Source organism: Papaver somniferum, chromosome 10, assembly GCF_003573695.1.
Source record: "Papaver somniferum cultivar HN1 chromosome 10, ASM357369v1, whole genome shotgun sequence".
In the NCBI taxonomy this organism is placed as follows: domain Eukaryota; kingdom Viridiplantae; phylum Streptophyta; class Magnoliopsida; order Ranunculales; family Papaveraceae; genus Papaver; species Papaver somniferum.
The window spans coordinates 20,102,387-20,109,581 of NC_039367.1; the positions used below are offsets into that span (position 1 = coordinate 20,102,387).

At 34.5% G+C, this 7,195-nt stretch overlaps 1 long non-coding RNA gene across 20 annotated transcripts; it reads right to left on the reverse strand.

Moving 5' to 3' along the window:
* Positions 1–250: 250 nt before the first annotated feature.
* Positions 251–6,696, reverse strand: LOC113318224. Of its 20 annotated transcripts, XR_003344337.1 has the most exons (18): positions 5,692–6,695; positions 5,179–5,489; positions 4,463–4,757; positions 3,967–4,027; positions 3,829–3,878; positions 3,648–3,738; positions 3,450–3,539; positions 3,316–3,361; positions 3,158–3,222; positions 2,893–3,001; positions 2,766–2,813; positions 2,420–2,618; positions 2,092–2,294; positions 1,949–2,003; positions 1,163–1,227; positions 891–1,027; positions 729–789; positions 251–631 (listed from the first exon to the last, which is right to left on the reverse strand). It is a non-coding gene; the product is annotated as an uncharacterized LOC113318224 (long non-coding RNA). The 20 variants fall into 20 exon arrangements; XR_003344341.1 differs by having other exon boundaries at positions 2,092–2,298; positions 5,179–6,696; XR_003344339.1 differs by having other exon boundaries at positions 3,829–3,872; positions 5,179–6,695.
* Between the last annotated feature and the right edge of the window lie 499 nt (positions 6,697–7,195).

The following is a 7,195-nucleotide window of genomic DNA, read 5'->3' on the forward strand; positions in this document are numbered from 1 at the left end:
ATAGACTCCACATTGGAATTAGGTAGGGTCCGAATATTTAAGAATATTTTCTAGTAAATAACTTACATTTTTCTTTAGATGTCAATGACACGGCCATCCTAAAACCATGACACACAGAAATTGCTAATATTTCTGACCCTCGGTTCTAAAATGCATGACACTGAAATTTGATTGTGCATAGGCTATTAGGTAGGCTCCACACTGGTACCGTGTGTCACTTATATTGAATAAAAAATGTAAGTTATTTACGAAAAATGTAAGTTTTTTCTCAGAGTCACGACTTCGGAGACATGATACTGGACAATAAAATATTCAAAAAATAACCTCAGTGTTCATCATTTTTGAAAGACAGTAAGCTTTAAATACAAATTACAGCTAAACTTCTACTAGACAAATATAAACCACACTGAACAAATTAACAAATAGATCCACTGATATAATTATTTTCTGTACCTGAATCTTTGAAACCCGAACTAATCAGAGAAGTGAGCGAATTATTCAGAAGATAAGTCCTATTGAATAGATCCCATACATACAATGATCCGTTCTTTGTGACAAGTGGTAACTCCAAGCACTCATCTGATCCCATCATCATGGTTGGCATGAATCGCTTTCCACGCCTTGTATAAACCTTATAAGGGAGAAAACAAAGTTTTCAAAAATTGCTTCCATGCAAGAAGATCGCTGTAGAATAAAAAAAACAAGCATACTGCAATCTTAAACCTTACCTGTAAACATCCCACAACTCAAATCAAAGAAAAGAATCCCAAACCACAATGACACTATCATCTGGAGAACATTCGACATATGCTCAGTCTAATGATCTCCCATGTGTGACAAGACTAATATAGTCTTTAGAGGAATACATGCATTCACAGATTCAAGCTTACCCTCTGTTACTACGCCGTACGCTCTTTACATCCTCCTTAAGCAGTTGGATTCAGTAGCTAGCACACAAAACAACCAACGGTCCACATTCATGAACAGTGGTCGCCTTGTCTTCTGGCAACTCATTAGTGATTTCAACCTACACAAGGCATTTAACTTTTTTACATTATTCTCACAGACACGCAGGTAAAAGGTAATGCCATACAGAAGAACTTCTCACACGAGAAAAAGCAATCTATGCTAAAGTGTAAGAGTACATCATGATAACACCTACCTTGAAATTGCTTTCTAAAAACATTTTAAGCGCTTGCTGCCAATGTGCTTAAATGGTTCTTTCTCCTACAATATAAAGGAAAAGTGAGTTACAGATAAAGCGGCTAGCAAGTGACTTGCATATGTTTTCACCAGATTCATTGTCTATCATGTACATATTTTAACTTGTTATGTGGCTAGGTAAGCCTAACACTATTCCCTGGACATGAGAATTTTGACATGTGTGTTCATAGGTCATTTGTAAGATCATAACTATGTCAGCTCAAAGAGAAACCATACTTATAAGTGCTCAAATGAGGTGATAATTGGCAGCTAAGCTCAATTTATGCTATGGGAGACGGAACAACTCAGATTAGCATTATTTTGTATGCTTCTTCAGCATTCTTCTTCCCCAACTGTTGCTTCCTGCTAATTTTAGACAGAAAAACGAGTATGTTCTAATGTCGACTTTATTAACCGTTGTAATATTTAGTACTTCCTACTAATGCATTAACCTGATTATAAGTATTGTGATGACTACCAAAAACTAGCATGGTATGTGCCATTAGATAACAACATTTATCAATTTAAGCTGATAACTCTTAACAATATTTTATAGTTCGGCTCACTGAGAGCTCAAAAAAGTAAATGTACAGAAGCATATTGCCATAACCATTCCAACTTGGTGACAAAAACGCTTGACAAAAGCAAAAATCATTCATCATTCACAAGTATTTTGTGCCTATTCCCATTCCTATTAAACAGTAACTGCCAGTAAATATTCAGCAACATCAATGTCATTAATTACCTCTTCAGGTGCATGGACCAATGCACAGCTTCCATCAATACTGCCTCTCGAGTGCCTGTAAATAAACAAAACACCGGAAAAACACTATCAGATCAACCTCACCTACAGCTTCAAAAACCTTTGGTACAAGAAGAACCCCTTACCTCTTCAAGAATATGAGCACTTGAATGCCAAAATGTATCCGTCCTTTCATCATTATCAAATGTGAACAAAGTCACCTTCAAAGGGTCTAACCATACCCCACATACTTCCATTTACTTGAGTATCCATATTGGCTTTGACTTCAACTCTTTAGCTGTCTAAATCTCCTTTGCAATATAATTGGGCGTTGATACCCGTTTTTAACCTTCCTTGAAAATATTGCCATGATTAGTTTTTTTAATCAAAATTACTAACCAAATTGAAAAACTAGGTCATAATTTTATTATTAAAGCCAAGAGAGAAGATAAATTAGGGTTTAGATGATCTTACTTGATAGATTCACAACTAACAAGTGCCTTGTTGATATTCTTGTCGAATTTGGATAGAATCAAAATACTTGATACGTTTTCAGATTTCGGTAAGCTTCTTGTTCTTCCCCTGTACATTTTTAGTTTTAGGTAATTCAGATTATGGTGTTGTTCTCCCATACTATCTATCAATAACGAAGACATCCGCTTGAGAAGAGATGCTGGTTCCATTAGTAAAGTGGGGAATCAGAAACTCAATGGTAAAAACCAATTAAGAAAAAACAGAGATACAACAGTACAGTTACCACTTTCCAAAAGAACAGGTCACTTAAAGCAAAGACATAATTTAACAGATTCAGAGTTTATACCTTTGAAGACAATAGGGAGAAACGTAACCCTTCAGCGGTGAGTAGTAACTGCAAATGCAAAGATATCTGTTTTTATCGATTAATCAATGTGGATAATGGTGGTTGAAGACAATGAAATAGTAAGTACCTGTAACTTAGTGACTTGTTGAGGAGAACGTTTAGTCATGTAGTAGTCATACCGTTGTAAGTTGGGGAAGGTCTGATGATAAAAATCTAAACCTAAACCCTAAGTGCCTCTGCAACAACACCAACAAACATAAAACACGAATTTTTCGATCAAAACCGTTTCCATTCATTAATCAAATCAAAATCCTTTTTCAGTTACATAAAAAAACACAAAACCCCCAATAAAATTCAATCGATTAATCAATAAAACACAGTAAAGATCTTACATTTAGGTGCAGTCTTCTTCTTAAAAATGTTTAAGATTTCATTCACCATCTTTAGAACTTGCAACCTGTGAGAAAAAATAAGAACTCTCGTATCAAAAACCCATTTCTTCTGTATGTAATTAGGATAAAATTGAAGATGCAGCCAAAGCAAAAACAACCTGCAAATCTCATTTCTGATGGCAGGATAAAATCCTTTCAATCTGCCTGCATAATCAAATATAATTTCAAAACAAAATTTAGAAAATCTGGTCACAAAAAAAAAATTAAAAAAAAACATGTTTTTTAAACGCACCGGGAAGTGAATCTCTGATGAAGCAAACTAAAACAATGTAAATTCACCTGCTGATAGGTATCCAATTGATTGAGGAATCTCCATTTGGAGCTGCACACCGACAAAAAAAACAAAACAAGTCTTCTCAGTTAAAGTTACCTACTTAAATCAAAGAAAAACAGATCGGAACAGTTTTTTGAACAAGGGCAATCGGGTAACCTATAGAATTAACAGCAACTCAAATGTAGTCAGAAAACCTATAAAGACTTTCCTCGATATAGCTATCCAGAAAAACTTGTGCCTCAATCCCCTGTATAGGAATTATTGAACCAAATCTGAGTTTAATACAGATGTCAACTCCGAACAGTGTAAAACTTTACAGGTCATCCTCAGAAACTACCTTACTTTGATCTCCCTGTTTGTTTTTGTGAACTATCTCCAATTCTGCAACTGACATGTGAATTTCTGTTGAACCTAAGTAAGAGTGAAGTTATATAGGGTATCCTAGATACATGAAGAACGGCAAGAAATTTCTTACCATATAAGTTTGTGCTTGCCATTGCTATCAAAATCAAAAAACTGAATCACCAAACGGGTTTCTGCATCATATTTACAAAAGCAAGATTAGTAAAAGATGAAATTGGTAAATCTAGGCAAGGGTGACAAGACAAGCCTACAATAGTGGAAATAATAACACGCAGGCTTGCCTTGATATGAAAGTGTTGCAAATTTAGATTTGTGCTCTTCCAAGCAGGATTCAAATAGTTCTTCACCACTTCAGTTTCATGAATTGCAATACACTGGCCTTCTTCATATCTAGAGATTTGTAACAAAGGGTCCTAAATTTGTAATCAATGAGCTTGATAGAACTAGATAGTGGTACATTTCTGTAGTAGCAAGCATCTTTAGTGGTCCGGGGCATATATTATATTACGACCAAAAGGTAACAAGGAAAAGTAATTAATAAAAATATTTAAACAATAACAGAGCACATAGACATCAGAACAATGGAAATGGATACCATTTATCAATACCTTGTAATCGGGCACCCTGATGTACTCCGGAGAAACAAACAGAATGTTTTCTGGCTTCAAATCGGTATGAATAAGTCTTAGACTCAGCAACCCAGGCCCCAACTCCCTCGATAAGCAAATCAGAAGTTGTTGCTTATTCCATGTCTAATCCCACTTCCAAGTGCTCATCTCGAATCCCATTCTTGACCAGACCATCTCTAGCTATGATTCCACTTCCTACCATCCCAACTCTAGCTCCAACTATACTTCTCACCATTTGATTTTCTGATCCAACAAATGGCAATGCATGATGCACCTACAAAACAGTCATGAACTGAAAAATGTTATGATTGCTTTTGAAGTTTACTTCTGCTAACTACTTTCTATAAGCGTTAAAAAAATGGAGAAACCCAAGCATACAATGATGTTTTATCAGACCTCTACAAGGATAACGATGTCTAATGACACTGCAGCAAGCAAAGAGTTAAGTTTACTAGCATTCCAATCAAGAGCGAAAATTGAAAAATCGTCAGGACCAAAGAGCCCGAAATTTAACAAAATCCTATTAGTCTCAGCACCATCAGTGCCCCGGAGTCTAGAACTAGTACGATTTGCATAACTTGGAAGAACATCAAGTGAACAAGTTCTAAAATTTGAATAATAGATCGAAAGAAACTAAACCTCATTAACAAAAATGACCTAAAACTTAATAGACATAAGGCCGACTATAAGATAACCTTCATCTTCAACAGTGACGGTGAATCCCATCTTCCCTCTTCTTCTACCTGGGATTAGGACTGAAAATCGGTGTGTTGAGCAAATCAGGGTATGGAGAAATCCTAACTTCATGAGAACCAAGCAAAATACAACTGAAAACATACAAAACAAGATCATGATAACAGAAATCCAAACATGATCAAGACAAATATCAGCAACATACTAAGTATGTTGCCTATAACAACACCTTCCCTGTATGCCCACAAACTATCGAAGAGCATGCTTCTGTTGAAGAAGAACCCTCAACTGCTATCAATAATAATAAGAAATCCTGTTCATAATTGTCAAAAACAACTTCAACATTTGTTTGTGGACGGTACATTTGCAACTGCCCAACACTAAAATTGAATTAGTTGAATCAAATACCAAAACTGAAGATAAATAAACACATAATTAAACCTTAATTCATATACAAGTTCAACAATGGAACTTCCAGAAGGAAAAAAAAACATTAAAGTCCAACGAATACTTACCATCTGACAAACCAAAAAAAACTGAACTAGGGATAACATCAGATGATGATAAATCAGGAGGAAATCAACAAAATCCATGAAATTATGCTCAAATACAAATTTGAGATTGAGATACTCACTCTTCCGACGATAAATAGTGTATCTCAAACATAACATCTATCAAGATCAAACCCACAATTTATTTCTATTTTAACCTAATCAACAAACCCACATCTAATATTCTTCAGAAGTGAGAAGAAATAGACTTCGATCCAAAATTACCCAAATTCTTTTGAAAACAAACTAAAATTGAAAAGAGTTCTTTCAAAATAACTTAAAAATCAGTGAAAAGAATGGATAAGAACAATCAAAAACAAAAACTTCAAACCTAAAATTTCTAATTGTTGTCAGTATAAAAATGTTAACCGAAAAATTCAGCTCAGATTGAATGAGTTTTTCAATTCATAACCATCATTGCAGTTGAAATTAGAGGAACGAACAAGAATAAAAAAAGAAATTGTAGTTGTCGAGACAAAGTATAACTTAAAAGGAAAGAAAAAAACCCAAATTGAACGCAATTACCTCTATCATCAGCATAAATTGAAAGAAAAAAATTAAACCCTAACAAATGCTAACTTTGGTACAGAAACACACAAATTTCACAACAAATTAAAGTATTTGTAAAAATCCACAATGAAAAAAAAAGGTTACAGAGATCTATAGAAACCCTAAATCTTGAATCTTCAATTTTAACAGAGATTTAAACAAGCCCTAACGTTAATTTGATAAGTTGATGAAAAAAGTCGAGGCTATTAATTTTGATGTTATGGGGATTATATGTGATGTGAGTGAAGGAGATCTGATATTTCCAGATAGTAGATGTTAGAAGAAATTTGGGTGAGGTATATCAAATAATGGGAAAGAGCTAAGGGTTTGAGTTGAAAGAAAGTTGTCTATGCCAAGACGTGGCTAGGGTTTTGTGTCGAGGGAAAAGAAAGGGGAGTTGGGTGAATTTTTTTGTGGGAAGTTTTGCGCCAAAACCATTTTATTCCCGCTAAATAATTATTTCACGTTTTCAATAGAAAGATGTGGGGAATGAGATGGTAATCCGTATGAAATTAAAATTTGTAACCGTTGGATTAATACTTGGTTTTCTATCGGCTAGAAAAACGATTCAAATATAAGGATGATAGTCTTTGGATGGCTACAAAATCTTATGCAGTGAATGACACTATGCACAAGACTTGTTTACATAGAGAACATTGTCTACGCATATGCAGTTATAAGACCACATGTAAATGATATTTGTGCACATTATCAAAATGCCCACAAGAATACTCGAAGGATTGATTATGTAAAATGGTATACCTCTGATATACATTATGATTAATGGGAGATGTAACAGAGCAGATTTCGTAAGAGAAAGGTTGATTTAGATATTTGGTATATGAGTATAACCCATACAAAATAATAGCATCTAGGACCATCAAAAATAATGAATTTATTGTGATATTAAATTATCGAT